The sequence below is a fragment of the Telopea speciosissima genome, chromosome 9, assembly GCF_018873765.1.
Source record: "Telopea speciosissima isolate NSW1024214 ecotype Mountain lineage chromosome 9, Tspe_v1, whole genome shotgun sequence".
Lineage (NCBI taxonomy): Eukaryota > Viridiplantae > Streptophyta > Magnoliopsida > Proteales > Proteaceae > Telopea > Telopea speciosissima.
Window position 1 is genome coordinate 42,666,529 of NC_057924.1, and position 19,768 is coordinate 42,686,296.

The 19,768-nt window shown below is 42.1% G+C and overlaps 1 pseudogene; it reads right to left on the bottom strand.

The window, feature by feature from the left end:
- Positions 1-5,313: 5,313 nt before the first annotated feature.
- On the bottom strand, positions 5,314-19,499 carry LOC122638925 (annotated as a pseudogene).
- Between the last annotated feature and the right edge of the window lie 269 nt (positions 19,500-19,768).

Consider the following 19,768-nt stretch of genomic DNA (forward strand, 5'->3'; position numbering starts at 1 on the left):
TTGGACCCCATGTGAGTCATGAGTATTTCGTGACTAAGTCATACCCCTTGATCTTTATTGTACGAGTTAGAATCATAAGCAAGGATGGTCACTAGTGTGCTGTGGAGTACATTTGATACTCCAAAAAGACACTAGTTTGATCATTCTTAGACTGACTGATCTATTCCCCAGGTATATCAAAGGAACCACGTACCCATGACTCGCTTTTATAAACAATAGGTATATCGGTTCTGTTAAGGGTGACCTTTTATCTCCTATCAGCCTACCTATTTCATGCATCATATAGAAAATTAGACCATACATGAATAGGATTCACCCCAAACTAACTTGATAGATTGTTTATGCGACTCTGATTAGAATCTTTATTGGTAAACTATAGTTATTGTAGCGTGCCTACAAAAGAGAAGCTTGATTAGTCCCGCGGTTAAAGGCACCCTGCAGTAGCATAGAGTTAACCACCAGGATGTTCTTATCAAAGCCACTGGGTGTTCTCGTGTCACACCCTGCCTAGGAGGACTAGTGTGACGGATGTCAACTGACACCCCAACAACCACATGATCACTAACACAGTACTACCACTCAAACAACCATCATAATACAAAATCAAATGCAGTAGAAAGGAAAATTTAGTTACATTTATATATACAGTCTATATTAGAGTTCTATGTGGTATGTCTACCTTAAATACACAAGGTCCAGAAGTTAAGCTTTACATCTCGGTTATAGTAAGGTTAATTACACAAAAGTAAGTAAGTTAAGCTTTATAGACCAACTACAGTAGAATTTATCAACTCAAAAAGATTATCCATATACATCAAAAAGGGGAAGAGGCCTGATCCATCAGGTCTAGTCACGAAGACGCACATTAATTACATACACAAGAGGGGTCATGCCCCTTGGGGTCCATATCTATATAGTCACTATCACCATCAATACTTAGTCTGATATTACTCTCCCGTATAGGGTTAAATTAACCTGGAAAATCATCTAAAAGAGGAATTCCATGAGGGTGAGCTCCACTGAGCCCAATGAATGAAATTAACCATATAAGCAGTCGCATTACATATGAATTCTAATGCATGTGATTTAATTCTGACTTTTTATCCACCTAACAAATAAAGACTAAGTCACTAGGTAAGAATGTTCTACTACAAACCCCAACACATGTATCCTTGGTATGGGCTTCTAACCCTTTCCCGACATACACCCATTGAGTTGTTGGAGAGGACCAGTCGACTCCAGCATACTCTCCATGGTCAGCCTGACCAGCCCTCTAAATTACCACTATGCTACCACCAGCCCTAATGACGGATGGGTCTACGAACCGAGCAGTGCCCTTCCAAGACACTGGCCTCACACATTTTTGTGCTACCACCATGTCCTAATGACTATGATGGGTTTATCGACCAAGCAATGCCCTTCCAAGACATTGGCCTCACACATCTATGGTATCCAACACCTTGACCCCTGTTGATAAGGGTTTGTAGTACGGGTTATGTTATTCCCTAATCGCATGAAATTCTACATGGAATAGTATGAAGTGCACAGTGCTACCACATCCCATACTATGACACACCATACCTTTCATTTCCAAGCCGACTACGACATCTATTCTATCTCTGATCCATTTATGAAATTCAAACAAACAACATTAATCCAACATGACTAATGGAAAAGTAGTCATGCATGAATATAGTAGAATTAATTACAAAATCATGTGTTAATTATGCATGATAGGCATACAGTGAAATAAATCTAACATTCCATAACCTAAACAGTAACATTATTTCTTCTACACCTCATCAGTACACCATAAGCAAGTATAGAGAAAATGGATAACATGCATTTAAATAATAAAAATTATCTCATTATGCATGTATGGCAGATAAGATAGATTATTAACAAACATTCCATAAAAAAAAGATATCAGTGTTAATTCCACTCACCCTGATCTGTCCAGTATTCCAACAAGATTCAAGGTCCGAACCTCGATAAGCCTCTCTGCTTGTAAGTGTTCCTTCCCTAGTTTACTGACATAATAGATTAATTAGGTCATTCATGTAGTTTAGGGTAAATCCCAGTAAGTGTCTATACCTTAGTTTAGTTGTACAGGGGTTAGTTGCCCAACACGGGGTTTAGAACCAAAACCTAGCATGACTGGGTAAAACAGAGCCTACTATGCCCATCGGATTGTTAGGTACATCAGGGACCGGTCAACCACTATGGGTCAGGCCTGATAGCCCGGTGGTGCTACTGAGCTAAGATTTTGGGGTTTTTGCTTTAAAATGCCCTCTTTATGTTCCAAAAATTGAGGCTAACATATGAGGGAGATTTGTAGTATAGTAATTGGGTTAAAATTAACCTAATTGCATGGCCAAAGTGAAAGTTAACAACCTAGATTGATCTATGTCAGAGTTTGAGGTCTAAATGAAAATTGGACAAGAACCTAAGTTGTTCATGCTGTCCCTGAGCTTGAATCTCACCAATTATGTTAGATTAAGCTCAGGTATGGTTATTATGACCATGCATGCATGATCTAGAGTGCTAAGGAGTTGGATCATCACATGAATAAAAGAATTCATCAAGGAAAAAATAGAAACTAGGGTTAGGAGCTCTTACCTAGGGCTGGATTTTCAGTAGGTTACCTAGGTAGCAGCAACACAACAAGATTTTCTCCCAAATCTTGCTTCTCTTCTTATCTTTCACTTCTCCAGAGCAATTCTGATTCTAAGAGTGCAATTGTGAGAATGGGTTTATGAGTTGGATTGTATTATTAGGGTCTGTTTGGTTGGGCTTATAAGAATTAAACAAGGTATATGGCCAATTGTTCCAGGTGGGGCCCACAGTCGTGACCCGGATGAGTGTTTTAGATCATAGACAAAAACCTGATCAAAATGATATATGGGTGGTTGAACACAATGGGGGTTATGCGGGTCCCACCAATAAAATAATATTAAATAAAAAAAGATAGCACTGTGACCCTGTTGGATGGTGACAGTCCTGTGATCTTAAATCCTCTTCAAGTATACTTGTATGATTCAAATCTCATGGGTTAGGTTGCATTTGGTAGACTAGAGGGGGAAGTCACTTACTATAGGTTGTACATCTGGGAATGGACTGTACAGTTGCATAGAGAGGGTACTTGTCCCCTTACTGGTGTGTAAGCCATCACCCCCCCGGGGAATTTTCACCTCAAACCAACACTTGGTCAATACACCACATGGCACAGGCAACCGTGACTTTTGTTTCAAGACCTACAAGGATTCAATATTTATCGAATTTGTAAAACCCACCTCTAAATCAAGCCTAATTTGAACTTGTGTAATGCCTACTTCAAGTTCAACTACTATATATGCCCTCGCAATATGGGCATTGTCTGTTGAGGAAATGGATCAATTCCCCGTCTCACTAATACCAGACTCTGAAGAACCATCTAATATAGCCCTTGTGGAATCTGCAAAGCCTGGAGAAACCTCACACATTACCCTTGCATGCGAAGAATGTTGGATAGAACACATGCTAGGTCTATCCATTTTGGATGCCGAACAATAGGTAGTAACTTTGTTTAAATTATTTCGGTAAACCGTTGATTGTAAACAAGCCTATCAGCCGTACCGACCGGACTGCCACCATGGGATGGTCATACCGGCTTAAAAAGTCATTTCTGCCCCTATGGGACCCACATACTCCAGTTATGTCACAATTACCTGTACTTTACATTGATCGGATTCCCGAACATAACACGGGATATTTTCCTTGGTCTTGGTTCCGACTTCCACTAAGCTAGAATCACTTAAAATTCTAAAATTCATTCCTATCTACCTAAACAAAACGGACCCTAAGGTCTTCACTATATAAACCTAAGACCCGCCTCAAAATTCATTTCTACCAAAACTTGTTATGCTGTTTTGCTCTGGAGAAGAAGGAGCTAGGAGAGTGTCTGGAGAAGAAGAACTGTGTTGCTAGACACTAAATTCTTCTGTACTGGATTACAAGGGTAAGCATACATATCTACACAGTCCTCTTTTCCTTCTTCTCTTGTTGAAATTCTACTATTCAAGCTAATTGTTAAGAATTCAGCCTAAAAACTTGATTTGATCTTAGATTAGGATTTTAATTCTTTGATCATGCATGCAATGGTGTCAAAATGACCCCATTGCAATGCTCACATCTTCCCTCTCTTCAAAATAATTAACCTGTTTTGTTCATAAGATAGAATAAAGAAAATAAACTACAATGTCTAACATCTAAACAACACTCTAAAATCCAAACAACACTCTAAAAATCCATACAATATTCTAAAATCCATATAAAAAAAAATTATGTTTAATAACTGGGGAAGGGGAGAAGGCTAATTCTCGCCGCCAAAGGATGAAGCCTCGCTATCAGCCTCCGAGATGAACTCATCATCATAACCACCATCATCATCATCATCATCACCTTGTGCCGTGGATGGCGATGGAAAGAGTCCTGCACACCCTAGCTGCCTCCAAAGGTGCATGTTCTCCTCAGAATACCGCTGACAGCGATTCTCAAAGTGGTCCCGTGATTCCTTCATCTCATTGAGCTGACCGCTCTAAAAGGGAAAATATATGAGATTACTTCCAAAAGGGAAATGATTCCAAAGAAGGGAAAGGAAACGTCAAAAGACACAGAAGAGGAAGTACTCACCAACCATTGGATGTCACGTATCCGCTCTAAGAACTTGGCATCCATGCTCGCCTGCATCTGGCGCATATCAGCGTATCTTTCAGCACTAATCTGTTATGATGATACCAAGAAGAGGTCAGAGTCAAGACCAAGGAATTAATCATAAAGAGAAAGAGAAAAAGAAGAGGTAACATGCCCAGTCTAGAGACTGATATCAAATTGGGAAGGGATGCTCCATCCCTTGTACCCTGGATGAGGTCACCCATTTGCGGGATAGGCAAGCTAGCACCGGCAGCATGGGAAGGGTGAGAGCTCACACTGCAGTCACATGAAGGAGGCAATCCAAACTCGTCGGGAATTAGACGGCGGCCTAGGTACTGTAAAAAAGAAGGAAGGGAAGAAGAGACTAGATTGTCAATCTCAAAAAAATAGAAAATGTCACAAAGGGAGAGGAGGTTCAAGAAAATACCATGGGACCCTCCCGGGTCAAGCGAACACAGACTGTCTCCCGATAAAGGAAGTCCTGGTAATTTTGATCTACCACAGTCAGCTCCGAAGCTAAGATCCCAGCCCTCATGACCTCGATATCAGGAGATAAGAGAGGAGCATGCATATGAGAAGGAGGAGGTCAAGGCACCATCTGAGCAGAATGCCATTGGAGGGTCACCCTCTCCCCAAGATAGAGCTCAACTCGGAAGGACCCTCAAAGGCTATCCACTTTTGGACAAGCCCAGAGACATACCGATACTCCTCCTGGTAATCAAGATCATCAATCTGCTCCTCATCATAAGGTTGCCAACGGATCTGCCAACAGAATCGATTCAGTTAAACTAAGCAAGGAGAACCAATTCAGAAAAAAGAAGCTTAAAGAAGTTTCTTTGATTACCCGGTAGACTGCCAAATCATTGATGAAATTCAAAAAAATTAGATCCATAACATCTATGTTAGCTTTTCTGTCTGAATGCGTCCAAAACAACTCGCTTTCTAGATGATCCTTCTAGATTATAACAATCCTTCTAGTTACTTTGTTCTCTATTTCTACTTCTAGTTGAGAGAATCCTAAGGAAAAGCATTTTGTTTCCACCGAGCTGAAACAATATGTCAATAGATCTAGTAAACTAAAGTCATCATTTAATAGCTATTTGGCTTCGACAAGCCCAAAGACATACCGATACTCCTCCTGGTCATCAGGATCATCAATCTGCTCCTCGTCGTAAGGTTGCCAGCGGATCTGCCAACAGAATCAATTTAGTTAAACCAAGCAAGGAGAACCGAGTTAGAAAAAAGAAGCTTAAAGAAGTTTCTTTGATTACCCAGTAGACTGCCAAATCATTGAGGTGAAGGCGTACTTGCAGCTCATCGATAAAAAAACACCCGGCCTTCCCCCAACGAGTTGCTCGGGGAGGAGCCGCTTCATCAGGGAGACAAGGGGCATGAATCCCCAAAACCTCATAACACCACACTTGTCAAAAAGAGAAGAGAGTAATATCAAGAACCAAACCAAGATTGAAGGCTAAAAAAAAGGGGCCAGGGGAGTGAAGCATACCCAAAGAACATAGGCACAGCCAATCAAGCCGGGCATGCTAAAAACAAGATGATCTAACATCTTCAAGAAATGGGCGTAAGACCCGCCCCAGTCAAAGGACTTTGCCTCCTCAAAATCTTCAAAGAAACAAGCAAGAAGAGTATCTGTGCGGCCTCGTCCATCACAGAAGAGGACATTGGAGACAAGATAGAGGAGAAAACTCCTAGCAGCCTAATCAAATAACTCCTCAGGGGAGCTATCATCAATCACTCGATTGTCCCACTCTTTCTTCAAGGTGGACAAAAGAATGACGTGGGAAGTCACTATGAAACCTGGGAGATCACTAATCTCCCCAAGGGATTTCGTCTGAATGGAAGGAGTCAACGAAACAGGTCCACTAGAGAAGGGGATCCTCGTAATCATAAAGAAGTCTAAAGGGGTGACGGTTACCTCCTCAGCAGGTAGATGGAAGGTGTGGGTTGACGGCCACCAACGGCCCGTAAGAGCATGAACTACAGGTGTATCAAGCTTGGGTGAAACTACCTGAGCAGTACGACCCAGGCCTGTCAGGTCCACCCTCTCCCTCACAGCAGGATGGAGTCGCTGGTACAATGACAAGACATCATTAGTATGGTAGTATTTCTTATAGCTAGGGGAATACAGCTCCTACAAAATAATGGACAGAAATCAAGTATTGAACAAAACATGCACTGCATAAAAAAGAAGAGAAGGCAAGCACCACTCACCATTTTGAGAGCCTAACCCAAGATGGAACAACATTTGTGGAGGGCAGTGTCCACCAAAATGCTGCCAGGGTACCACTCCACCTTTAGATCGCCGGTCACCTCAGAAGAAGAAGATGATGGCCTACCCCGCTTTGATGAAGACATGGCAGAAGGCCAAACTAAGAAGAAAGCAAGAAAAACACAAATAAGAGAGAGAAAGAGGAGAGAGGACCGACCCCTAATGGAAAACCCAAGCCAAGAAGAGGGAAAGGTAGGAAATGAGCATCACTCGCCCTATTTATAGAAAATGGAAGTCGGCGGTGCCGCTTGACCATGGGTGCGTGCCTGGCGGGGCCTCGCAATAAAGCAGTGACCTCAGCTACGGTCCCACGTGGCACTGCTGCGCAGGCCCGTGGCCCCGCATGCCAATGCCCAGCGCAGAATAGTCGGTCCTGCATGGAAGGGTCGCAAAAAAAAATCTTTTTTTTTGGGTTACGATGCCACCTCACCGTACACTTTTCCGAATGAGTCGCGATGCCATCTCATCATACATTTTTCCAAATTGGTCGTGATGCCATCTCATCGTACATTTTTCAAAAAACTGGTCGCGATGCCATCTCATCATATATTTTTCAAAACGGTTCGCGATGCCATCTCATCGTACATTTTTCAAAAAGTTGGTCACGATGCCATCTCATTGTATGTTTTCAAAAAATTGGTCGCGATGCCATCTCAATGTACATTTCCCAAAAATTTGATTATGATGCCATCTCATCGTGCATTTTTTAAAAACTCGATCACGATGCCGTCTCATTGTACATTTGAGAAATTCAATCAAAATACCTTCCCAGTCGAGCGTTGCTCAAAATAAAAAATTTGTTGAACGTCGCTCAAATTCTAAATCCTTGCTGAGCTTTGCTCAAAATCAGATTTTCAATCGAGCGATGTTCAAAACCAAAAATTCCTGTCGAGCGTTGCTCAAAAACAAATTTCCAATCGAGTAATACTCAAACTCAAAACTTTGCCGAGCGTTACTCAAAGTCAGAACGTCGCTCATAAGTCAAAATCTAAAGAAGCGTCGCTCAAAACTGTTGCCCTTTTTGATTTGTCGATCGCCCATTGTCATTCGATCATTATATCGCCCGTGGCCATTTGATCCGTCGATAGTCCATTGTCATCTGATCTTTGGATCACCCGTTGCCATTTGATCTGTTGATCACCCGTTGTCATCCGATCCTTGGATCGCCCGTTGCCATTATTCGCTGTCATCCGATCTGTTGATCACCCACTGCCATCAAATCTTCGATCTCCCTTGGACATCTGATCCTCTGGACCAGCGGATTAAGCGTCCGTTTCTATCAAACTATTTCTCGAAATAGGTTTTATCATTCAAGATAATAATTTTTCATCGGACAGTTTGCCGAGATAGGATTTATCATTCAAAACAAAAGATTTCATCAGACGATTTGCCGAAATAAGTTTTTCATTCCAAATCCCAAAAGTTTTGCCGAATGATTCACCAAACGATTTTGCCGAATTAGGTTTTATAGTTCAAAACATCGTCACCTATGAGCAAAGTGGTGATAGTAGTTGCTCAACCCGAGGAAGTTTATCGGAAGGTTTACTAAGGGACCTCCATTACCTTTGAACAAAGTGATGGAGTAGTTGCCCAACCCAAGGAGGCTCACTGAAAAGTTTGTCGAGGGAACACCGTCGCCTATGAGCAAAGTGACAGTAGTAGTTGCTCAAAAGATTTATTGAATGGTTTACCGAGACAAAGTTTTATCGTTAAACTTTGCCACCTATGAGCAAAGGGGCAGTGATGCATGCTCCTGGTGACAAAATCAAGCGCTCTTTTGTATCTGCCCTTCGGCTGTTGGCACAGGTCTTGGCCAAAGAGGGGCAAACTGTAGACACTGAATTTTGCCACCCCCCAATGATGACGACAATCTGACACAAAAGATTGACAATGCCCTTTAAATCCTCTTTATCTTTGAAGTGACTCGGACACCCCCTATTCCACCTCGTCTCTACCTACGGTGCCTCGCATCCCCAGTAAGACCCAACACGATGCCCCTGCCTGAAACCATAACTTGACGGCACCACGCATGGCCGTGGCACTTCACGACAGCACTGCGCCCTATTGCGGCACTGTGTGGCAGCACAGAGGCACCGCGCGGCAGAGCCGCGCCAACTGCAATGCCATGTGACAGTGTGCACCCATCTAATCCATGACCCTGCGACGCCGTGAGGCAACGTCCGGTGCTGCAAGGGACCCAAAGTTAAATTTTTTTTATCCGTCAGCGCTGCAGGTTTCGCCGTAGAGCCGCCAGATGGAAATTTTACCTATAAATACCCCCACCCCTCATTTCAGCAAGTTCCAAGTTGAGGAGAGGGGGGACCCCCAAAGCTCCAGTTTTCAATTTTTTCCTCTTTTTCCTAGTTTCAGGGCCTTGCCCCAGTCAAATTTTGGGCTTTCGAGACACGTCCCTCTGTCCGGAGTCCGACTCCCCCGGACTCGCCTTTCCTAACCTGTTTTTGCCCAAAACCTCAAAGCCTCCCATGGCCTAGTCACCCTGCCCGATGTCCTAACCCCTAGTTTCTGAAGCTTTCCAACGTCGTTATTTTGTCTGCAGTCGTAGCACCCGACACCCGTGTGCCTTTACTCTGCCTGATATCTGAGAAGCCTAGTTTCTGAAACTTTTTGACCCCCTTATTCTGTATGAGGTCTTAGCACCCAACACCCGTACGCCGTTACGTTGCCTGACATTCGGGTGCTTGATTTCCAAAAATTTTTTGATGCCATTATTCTGCCTGATATTTAGGCAATTGCTTTTTGACAGTGTTACTCTGTCCAACGAAGGACAAAGCGAGTCTTTTGCCTCCACCTGAGCTGGGGGACGCGATTTGTCCCACATAATTGTATTGATTTAAGGCATACAGGTATTTAATCCTTTCATCGAATTTTAATTCCGTAACAATGTAGACTTTTAAATTATGCCCGTGTAGTGTACAGTAGTTAATTTAATTAAACAATTTGTGCATCATTTTAGCTATATGTGTGGAAATAGGATATATATATGAAGGAAGAATATTCAAAAACCAGCATCTAGTAGAAAAACCGATTTACCCAGGCGAGGTGGGTGGCTAACACCTTCCCACTCTCGTAACCTTATCGCTTACCTCGAATCTCTGACCAGACCAAACGAAGACTTGTATCCCTAACAAGGCTGCACCAATGGGTCCTAGGCCCTAACCCTCGGTGGTGACTCCATTTTATTTAATTGTATGACCCCCATCCCCAGATAAATCCTAACCTTCGAGAAGACGCATTCCTTCTCTATCCAACCGAGGAGCATTGCCCCAACCCCGTCCGAACCAAGCGTTGGAACGCGCAGTTCCGAAAAGGAACGGATTCTCACAGAAGGAAAAAAAGTGACAGAGTAGTTAAGAGATTTAGTCAGTTGACTCACAGATAGCAAAATTAAGGTGATTGGGGAACATGAAGAACAAAAGACAAATTCATAGTGGAGTAGAGGATACTATACCATGACTAGTGACATTAGTAGTGGAACGATTAGAAAGTATGACATGCGAAGAGTTAGACACATGTGATAACAAAAAAAATTAGTTCTGACTTACCAGTCATATGGATAGAGGCACTAGAATCAATGATCCATCGGGTGGAAGAGGATGTAAGGAAGATAGATGTACTTGTGTGGGTCGAAGTGGCTATGGAAGGAGAGACATCAATGAACGGATGGAGATTCTGAATAAGCTTTAATAAGTGACTGTAATTATTGGAGATACTAGAAGATCCTTAGAAGATCCTGCAAATCACATGTTCCACATGTGATAATATAGCTTTTGGATTGATAGAATTCTACAGCTATTAGATTGATAGACTCCCTGATTTTATTCATTCTTTCCATATTCCTTTTATTTGATTTTCTTACCTTGTATAGATTCATTCTATCTTGTATAAATGCACAGTCATATCAATGAAACACATAGGTAATTCACACAATCTGATTCCAATTGTAACATGGTATCAATTACCCAACCTGGAGCCGCGCCATGCGCATGGCTCTTGAGGCCAAACATAAGCTGGGTTTTATTGATGGTTCTATTCCACAACCTGATGCAACCTCCCCTCAGTTTCTTCTCTGGAAGCGTTGCAACAGCATGGTCCTTTCATGGATCGCAAATTCTCTGGACACCGACATTGCACACAGTGCCCTTTATGCCTCTTCTGCCCATGAGGTTTGGGTCGACCTTCACGATCGCTTCTCTCAAAAGAATGCCCCACGCATCTTTGAGATCCGTCGTGCTATTTCCAACCATCGCTAAGGCACGTCCTCCTTGGCCACTTACTACACACTTCTCAAAGGTTTTTGGGACAAGCTTGCGCCCTATGACTCTTATCCAGCATGCACCTGCGGTGTTCTTCAACACCATTCTGAACTACTTCAGCGCGATCGCCTTCTTGAATTTTTGATGGGTCTTAATGATTCATACACTTCGATCCGCAGCCAGCTACTTCTGATGGACCCGCTGCCTTCCATCAACCATGCATATTCTCTATTGCTCCAAGAAGAACGCCAACGCTCCATACTGGCGGCACCTGAACCATCTCTTACTCAATCGGCCCTTGCTGCCCAGGGCCGTCCCAACCATAAATCTGGCCGCCCTAAACCTCATTACCACTGTGATTTTTGTGGTCTTGATGGTCACTCTGAGTCTCGTTGCTTCAAGAAACATGGTTACCCACCGAAGAACTCCGCTAAGGCTGCCGCGCCTACTACATCCAACCCAGTTCGCTCTCTGCAGGCCTCCATGGTCGATGTTCCTACTATGCCTGCTCCTACCTTCACCACGGATCAGTATAATCAGATCCTTGCACTTATTCAATCTGGTAATATGACTCCCTTGGCCAATGCCGCAGGTAATATTGCTCATTCTAATATTTGGATTATCGATTCGGGGGCCACGCACCATATGGCATCTGATTTCTCTCTTTTTTAGTCACACACCATCAAGCCTTATTCCTCTCCGATCACCTTGCCCACTGGGCATCGTGCTTCGGTCACCCATATTGGCACTTGTCTTCCCGTTCCTACATTGCCATTACAAAATGTTCTTTTTGTTCCCACTTTTAATTTTAATCTCCTCTCTGTCAAACAACTTGTTCAATCTCTTAATTGTTCAGCCATATTCACTTCTACTCATTGTTTTTTCCAGGACCTACAAACGAAGGAGACGATTGGACTGGGTAAGGCTCATGGAGGTCTATACATCTTGGATGACGCAAATACCCCACCCCTTGCCGCTTTTACCACTTCCCCCACCCCAAGTCTTTGGCATTATCGCCTTGGACACCCCTCCAACGATGTTTTCCAGCTTTTAAATAACATTGCCCCTAAAATAACTATATCAAATAAACATGTTTGTCATATTTGCCCTTTAGCTAAGCAGACCCGTTTACCTTTTCCAAGGAGTGTGATCTCATCGATTAAATGTTTTGACTTAATACATTGCGATATTTGGGGGCCATACGTTGTTCCCGCCCGATGTGGTGCACGTTTTTTTCTCACCATTGTTGATGATTTCTCTAGGTGCACTTGGGTTTACTTACTAAACCATAAGTCTGATGCTTGGCCACAATTGCAGAATTTTTTCTCAATGATACACACCCAATTTGGGAGCCAAATCAAACAGATCCGATCCGACAATGGTCGGGAATTTTTTAACCATGCTTCCCACCAATTTTTCAACACCCATGGAGTTATCCATCAACATAGTTGTGTTGGCACCCCTCAACAAAATGGGATTGTCGAACGCAAACATCGCCACCTCCTCAATGTTGCTAGGGCCCTCTCTTTTCAAGCCCACCTCCCACCGGAATTTTGGGGTGACTGCATCCTCACCGCCACACATCTTATTAACCGCTTACCCACCAAAGTTTTACACCACAAATCACCCATTCAGGTCCTCACCAACAAACCACCAGTTTACAATCACCTTCGGACTTTTGGGTGCCTTTGCTATCGCCACACCCACAATTCGATCAAAAATAAATTTGATCCACGAGCCTCTCTGTTTGAGTTAAAATAAAACCGCAAGCGTACGGGTCAATCGTAGCTACGGGTCGAACACGAGGAGATATACGTCACTCTATTTAACTAACTTAAAAGTAATGCAAAATGAACCAAATTAAAGTGTTAAATTAAACTAATTAAACTAACGAAAATCAATGCATCCTAACTCATAAGCATCTAACAAAATTAAGGGATTAAATCGGCGTCCTAACACATGAGCATCTAACCTATCAAACTAAAGCGAATTGAAAGGAATAAAAATGCAGCCACACATACTAACCACATAAAAAGAAATAAGGGAATAAAAATGCATCCATAAACCACAACCATATAAAATTAAAATAAAAGAAATAGAGGGGGAAGAAGAAGAAGATAGAGAGAGATAGAGGAGATGGAGAATGAGATTGAGAGTTTAGATAGTAAAACCTGGATGTGCTTGCATGAATGTAAATGAAAAGCTTGAATACTTGCATAAACTTACCATGGCCTCCTCTTCTAAATCTTCAAGTCTTGTCATCAACTTAAGAACTTAGACTAGAAGGCTTAAAACCTAAACTAGAATTAAGAAATTACAACCCAATTGAAGACTTAAATTGAAATTAAAGCATAAACTAAACCTATTATAACCATTAACTAAAAATTATAAAAGCAAACTAGAACTTAGAAAAGCCAAAAATCACAAATTAGAAGGAGAAGAAGAGAAGAAATTTCATTAAGTGAACGAGCAAATTTTTACAAGAAAGGTAGGGGGTATTTATAGGTGGAAGAGAGGAGAAGAGAGAAGATGGAAGTGTAGGAGAAATATTCCCTAAGAAAAATAAACTTCCAATTCTAACAAGTGCTTCCTTTTCTTTGTAGATATCTTCTCCAAGCAATAAAATCAAAGCATCTTTGATTTTTCAACCTTCCATAGATGAGAAAATATAAATCTATCCCAAGTAGAATTCCAGAAGTGCCCTTGAGAAGTTGGAAGAAAGAGAGAGTAAGGGTGATGACTAGGATTCCTTCAAGAATAAATAAAATACCCATTCTGTCCTTCAGAAAACGTGGAGCATGGGGTGCTTATATAGGTCTCACCATTGTCTTCCTCGCAAAAAATCACACAAAATAGACCCAAATTTCATCCAATTCGGAGTTAGGGAGCCCAAGATATCTCAAGTTGAAGTTGGACTGTCCAGAGCCTTCCAAATGGAATCTTTCGGGTACAGTAAAGTAACTTTTGATAATTGCATTAAGGCCCCTAAAATCCGAACTTCCGCTTCACTTTGTCCCCATCCGACTGTCAATAATTATAAATAAACCCCTATAGACCATTTTCATGCGTCGTTACGGAAACGGCCATAACTTCTTCGTTTCAACTCGGAATTAAGTGCCGTTTGAACCATTGCGAAGCTGACTCGATGGGCTATGCATCCATTTACACTTCTAAAAAGCTTAAAAACATCTCCTTAGCATCATCTCCTTCATTTTCACAAGAATTCACCTAAACCCTGAAAAGCACAAGAAAGCACCGAGTAACTCTGTCCAATGTGGTAAAATGTATAATTTATGCCCTAAAATTTCACACATAAATGTGCTCATCAGATTCTCCCACACTTGAACGTTACTTGTCCTCAAGTAAAGCAAAAACAAAAATTAACCTAGAATGCAGAAAATCCTAACTCACTTTCGTAGGAATCACGGTTGCACTTAGCATGTGCAACAAGCCTTTAAACCCCTAGGTTACCCCTATTGGACGAGTTGTGTCTCGTGGGTGTTTGCAGTGAATATACACCCAAAATTCAATTGTAAATAAATGCTGTAAATTTTAATCATGGCATAAGTAGGACAGTGCACATAATCCCAAAAAGTGTTCAACTAAAGATCAAGGAGCCAAAGGTTCCCCCACACTTGAATTTTATCACCCCACATCAATTCAAGTAATAAGCATGCATCAAGTTCAAGGGATCTCCTCATATTTTCTGAACACTACTCACCTTCAAGTAAACCCCCCATAGCATCGATGGAACCAAAGACTTAGGCATTGAGTATTGTTGACCATACTTTTTTTTTTTTCAGGCATTAAGGCAAAAGTTTTTTTCTTTCTCAACCACAAACTCTATTTCTACTCCACTACTATTCTCTGAATGACATGGTGGAGCATACACCAGACACCCAAATACTTGGTAGCTTCGCTTTTTGCATATATCCATAAGACATTGAGACATTGATGCAAGAGTTTTTTTTTTTTTTTTTTTTTTTTTTTTGAGTTTCCTTCCAAGGAATTTCGATCAAGTCACCCCCGCTTCATGAGGCACGTGCCTGTCTAGTCCTAAGGAATTCCACTTTCTTTTCTGTTCCTTGTTTTTTTCTTTTTCTTTTTTTTTCATTCACTTCCACTTTCATGCCTTGCCTTGCCACAAACAAATTGGTCTCAACTACTAGCCAAAAGATCAAAGGGGTCCATAAACACATAGAGGAATCTAACCATCACATGAAGTAGCACTCATATTTTCAAACTCAATCCCCATCACCGGATACAAACCAACTAACATCCTTGAAAAGGGATTTTTTTATTATTTCGCATGCTAGGAGGGCACCTAATTCCCTCTCACTCTTGCTTTTCAATTTGAAGAGACTTATGCACATACCCAAAAACTATCGCCACAATCAAAATTCACAAAATTCAAAATTCACAAAATTCACAATTAAAGTCCAACACACCCCCCCACACTTAATTCATGCAGTGTCCTCAATGCATGCAGAAAAGAAAGAATACGGACAAGGGAGGGGATACATACCAGGATATCAGGGGTCAAGGTAAAGAGGCTCATGGAGATTCATGACCTCTTCGTCAACTGGAGTAGGCATCTCTATGTACGGCTTCAATCTTTGGCCATTGACCTTGAAAGTAGCTCCTGTACTTGGATTGAGGACTTCAACAGCCCCATGAGGATAAACTTTTTGAACAATATAGGGCCCATCCCATCTAGAACGCAGCTTACCTGAAAAGATATGCAAACGAGAATTGTACAACAAAACATTCTGGCCTACCTCAAAAGATTTTCTCAAAATGTGCCTATCATGGAAAGCCTTGGTTTTTTCCTTGTAAATTCGGGCATTCTCATATGCCTCATTCCTAAGCTCTTCCAACTCAGATAGTTGGAGTTTCCTATGGGCACTGCAGGTGCGTAGGCCAAAGTTAAGCTTCTTGATAGCCCAAAAGGCCTTGTGCTCAATCTCTACAGGTAAGTGACATGCCTTTCCATACACCAGACGGTACGGAGATTGACCAAGATCGGTCTTGAAGGCTGTCCTATGGGCCCACAACGCATCTACCAATCGGTTAGACCAATCCTTGCGGTTCGGGTTGATGGTTTTCTCAAGAATTTGCTTGATCTGCCTATTTGAAACCTCAACCTGGCCACTGGTCTGGGGATGGTAGGGTGTGGCCAACTTATGGACGACACCATACTTTTTCATGAGGGCCTCAAAAGGCCGATTACAAAAATGCTTGCCCCGATCACTAATGAGAGCCCGGGGAGTACCAAAACGGGAGAAGATGTTCTCCTTCGAAATTTCACAACCACCTTGTGGTCATTGGTCTTACAAGCAACTACCTCAATCCATTTGGACACATAGTCCACGACAAGTAATATGTACAGTTACCAAAAGAGTTAGGAAAGGCCCCATGAAATCAATACCCCATACATCAAACACCTCAACCACGAATTGGGTTGAGGGGCATCATATTTCTCTTAGTAAGACGCCCTAAGGATTGGCATGAAGAACATGCCCGCAATAAGTAAAAGCGTCTTTAAACGACTAGGCCAATAAAATCCACACCTGTAAAACTTTGGCCTAGTCTTATTAGGCCCAAAATGGCCTCCACAAGCCTCGATCATGGCAAAAGATAAGACAGATTGTTGCTCATGATCGGGGACACATCTCCGGATTACTTGATCCGGGCGGTCTTAAAAAGATAAGGATCATCCCAAAAGAAATACTTAACTTGTGAAAAGAAACGATTCTTATCTTGGGTGGACCAATGTGCGGTGTCACACCAGTAACCAGATAATTAACAATGTCAAGCAAACCAAGGTTCACTAGACACGCCATCGGATACTCATCGGAAAATTCTCGTTGACTGGAGAATCAACGATCAAGGAATTAGGCAGCCGGGATAGATGGTCGCAACCAAATTTTCACACCCTTTCTTATCCCTAATTTCAAGATCAAATTCTTGTAACAAAAGGACCCACCTAATGAGGCGAGCCTTGGCATCTTTCTTTTGCACAAGATATTTGATAGCTGCATGGTCAGTATAAACAATCACATGTGATCCAACCAAGTAGGGCCTAAACTTCTCTAAAGCAAACACAACGACTAAAAATTCTTTCTCGGTGGTGGTATAATTAAGCTGTGCATCATTAAGAGTCCTACTTGCATAATAAATCACATGGGGCAATTTATTGATTCTTTGCCCAAGAACAGCCCCTATAGCAAAATCAGAGGCATCACACATAAGTTCAAATGAAACTGTCCAAATTGGAGCTTGAATAATGGGGGGCTGAAGTCAACGTTCTTTTCAATTGCTCAAAACTATCATGACACTCAGAAGAGAAATCAAATGGGCAGTCCTTTGCCAAAAGAGAGGTGAGAGGTCTAGCTATCTGGCTAAAGTCCTTGATGAATCTTCTATAAAAACCTGCATGGCCAAGAAAAGATCGAATGTCCTTCACACTCTTGGGTGGTGGTAAATTGGCTATAAGGTCCACCTTAGATCTATCAACCTTGATCCCTTCTTTGGACACAATGTGACCAAGAACTATACCTTGCTTTACCATGAAGTGGCACTTCTCCCAATTCAGGACCAAGTTCTTTTCTATGCATCTTTTAAGAACCAAAGAGAGATGATGCAAGCAATTAGAAAAAGTAGAGCCATGAATAGAAAAATCATCCATAAACACCTCTAGGAAGTGCTCTACCATATCAGAAAAGATACTCATCATGCACCTTTGGAATGTAGCAGGGGCATTGCAAAGCCCAAAAGGCATACGCCGGTAAGCAAAGGTTCCATAAGAGCATGTGAAAGTGGTCTTGTGTTGGTCCTCTAGAGCAATAGGAATTTGGTTATAGCCTGCATAACCATCAAGAAAACAATAATATTCATGGCCAGCTAGTCTCTCTAACATCTGATCAATAAAAGGTAAGGGGAAGTGGTCCTTCCAAGTTGCCGCATTCAATTTCCTATAGTCAATGCACACTCTCCATCCTGTTTGGATACGGGTTGGAATCAACTCATTTTTAGCATTCTCAACTACAGTGACTCCTCCTTTCTTAGGCACAACCTGCACAGGACTCACCCATTGGCTATCAGAAATAGGATAAATGATGCCATGATCCAAGCATTTTAGGATCTCTTTCTTGATTGCCTCTTTCATCACAGGATTAGCCCTCCTTTGGGGTTCCCTAGAAGGTGTGGAACTCTCCATCAGATGTATATGATGTTGAACAATGGAGGGGCTAATACCTTTGATGTCAGACATGGTCCAACCTATGGCTTCCTTATTATCCTTTAGAAGCTTAATCAACTCTTCTTCCTGAATAGAAGTCAAATCAGAAGCAATAATAACAGGAAGAGTATGATCATGTCCTAAGAAGACATACTTGAGGTTGGAGGGCAATGCCTTCAACTCTAATGTGGGGGGCTCAATAATAGAGGATTTGGGAATGGAAGTGGATAGGGGTCCAAGGGGCTCCAAAGGTGGTTGGATGCTCCAGACCTCAGATAAGGGAGTATCATCAACACACTCCAATTCTTGCATACATTCTTGAAATCCCGAATCAAAATCAATCTCAAAGAACGTATCAATATCATCGGGAAATCCTTGAAGCATATGCACCTCTTCATCCATGTCAGGCTGCTTGCCCAATCTAAACACATTGAAGTCAACAGAAGTATTGCCAAAAGATAATTTCATGAGACCATTCCTGCAATTGATTAAAGCATTACTGGTAGCTAGGAATGGTCTACCCAATATGATTGGGATTTGGTCCTTGAAGTTGGCAGTGGGTTGGGTATCTAAAACAATAAAATCTACAGGAAAAATAAATTCCCCAACCTTCAACAGGACATCCTCAATCATTCCCTTAGGAACTTTAATCGACCGATCTGCAAGTTGAAGAGTAATTTTGGTCGGTTTCAGTTCTCCCAATCCCAGTTGTTGGTAGACATGAAAGGGTAAGAGGTTCACACTTGCACCAAGGTCCAATAAGGCATGATCAATAGGTAGTATGGCCTATAGTGCAAGAGATGGTGGGGCTTCCCGGATCCTTATGCTTGGCTGCTACAGGCTGTGAGATTAGAGAACTAATGTTAGCAGCCAAGAATGCCTTTTTGGGCACATTGGTGGTCCGCTTTTGGGTGCATAAGTCTTTGAGGACTTTAGCATAAGCGGGGATCTGGGCAATAGCATCCAACAAGGGGATATTCACCTGAACCTGTTTGAACACATCCAATATCTTCTCCACAGAAGGAGACTTCTTGCTAACCAACCTATTTGGGAAAGGGGCAGGTGGGGTATAAATTCTTTCAGGGTTGGTCTTTTTAACTTCCTCAACAGAATCCTCTTTGGTTTCCTCAACCAAATCATCTGGTATATCTTTAGGTTCATCAGATGAACCTGAAACAGTAGGCACTTCAATGGCCTCTTCAGAAGGGGGAGAGTCAACAAGAGTATGAGATGATAAAGACTGAGGTGCACTAGCCTGTTGATACTCACGGCCAC